The sequence below is a fragment of the Hevea brasiliensis genome, chromosome 13 (assembly GCF_030052815.1).
Source record: "Hevea brasiliensis isolate MT/VB/25A 57/8 chromosome 13, ASM3005281v1, whole genome shotgun sequence".
In the NCBI taxonomy this organism is placed as follows: Eukaryota; Viridiplantae; Streptophyta; class Magnoliopsida; order Malpighiales; family Euphorbiaceae; genus Hevea; species Hevea brasiliensis.
In genome coordinates this window covers 82,683,342-82,685,030 of record NC_079505.1, presented here as the reverse complement: position 1 = coordinate 82,685,030, position 1,689 = coordinate 82,683,342, and the positions used below count along the sequence as shown (strand labels likewise).

General features: G+C 33.3%; 1 pseudogene; it reads right to left on the bottom strand.

Annotated features, from left to right (window-relative positions):
• Nucleotides 1–1,130: 1,130 nt before the first annotated feature.
• On the bottom strand, nt 1,131–1,228 carry LOC131172403 (small nucleolar RNA R71; annotated as a pseudogene).
• Between the last annotated feature and the right edge of the window lie 461 nt (nt 1,229–1,689).

Below are 1,689 nucleotides of genomic sequence, written 5' to 3'. Positions count from 1 at the left end.
AGAATTGATTTCTCTCAAAATTGCAATTCTCATATGTTTGGCTAAATTGGGGATAAACCACATGCAAACAATATGAAAAATCCAATCTCTAGAATCACTTTAATTTTTATTGAATTTAGATTTAATTCCTCCCAATTTCATAAATAAAAATTTTAAATTAAATTTTGATAATCTAGTTTAATTAATTTAGTTAATTGTTTGATTTAGCTTAAATTCCTAAATTACCAATCTTAAATTTTAAATTTCATTTTCTATCTTTAAATTTTGTCATTCTAATTAGCTTATCATTTTATTTCCAATTTAAGCACAATTCCTTGTGGGATCGATATCATTTTTTTTTTAAAACTATACTACTGTGACCCATGCATTTGCGGACACAATCCATCAAGTTTTTGGCACCGTTGCCGGGGAATTGTTTGTTTTTAAGTTGGATTTTAATTGTTTTAAGCTAATTAGAATTTTTATTTTCTTTTATTTTCACTATTGCTCCTTGTGTTTTTCAGGTACTTTTCTTGTTTATGAGACGATCGAAAAGCACAAGTGATACTGAATTGTTGTTCAATCCTGAAATTGAAAAATTCTGTCGAGCCAACAAAAAGGAATACAAGAGAAGAAAGGAAGCAGAAAAAGAAGAACAACAAAGATTTGAGCAAGAGGTGACAATTGAAAATATGGAGAATCAAAATAGAGCTATTGGTGGAAACAATGGAGGAAATGAGCAAAATAGGCAAAATGAAGTGGTTAATCAAAATGATCCTCAGAGAAGATCCATGTTAGATTATGCTTTTCCTAGATGTGTAGATGTGAGAGATAACAGACCTATTATTGGAGCTAATCAATTTGAGTTAAAGACTGGTCTTATTCAAATGGTTCAAAATTCACAATTTGGAGGTAGTCCACTTGAAAATCCTCATTCTCATTTGAAGAAATTTTTGATGATATGTGGTACACAAAGGCAGCCTGGAGTCTCAGATGAAGTGATTCGGCTCACCTTATTTCCATTCTCTATTCGGGATTCAGCATTAGAGTGGTATGACTCACTTCCACAAGCTATTATAGCTACTTGGGAGCAGCTATCTCAAGCTTTTCTATCTCAATTTTTCCTATCTGGGAAGACTACTTATTTGAGGAATTTCATGGTAGCTTTTAAGCCAAGGGATGATGAAACTTTGTATGAATCTTGGATGAGATTTAAGGAGCTTGAAAGGCAATGTCCTCATCATGAAATACCGAAATGGATGATTGTTCAAAATTTTTATACCAGAGTTACTCCAGCCATAAGAAACACAATTGATTCACAACCAGGAGGAGATTTCATGAGAATGACAAGTGAAGAATGCTATGATTTATTAGAGAAGATTGCGCATAATACCCATTTGTGGGGAAATCCAAGAGCACTTAAGCCAAAGAAGGCCGGGATTTATGAAATTGACTCAGTTAGCTACATAAATGCAAGATTTGATCAGTTGACTCAGCTTCTTAGTGATTTTTGCACAAAAGCAACAACGTCAACTCCTACAACTATGGAATAAGTTGCCTACACAGATGGAAGCCAAAGTTGTGGAGTTGATTACTCTTCTTATGGTGATGATTATTTGCTAGAACAAGCTGCTTATGCAGGAGGTTATCAACAGAAACCTATGGGAAATTCTTACTCTAATGTTAACAACTCAACATGGAGACCATAAG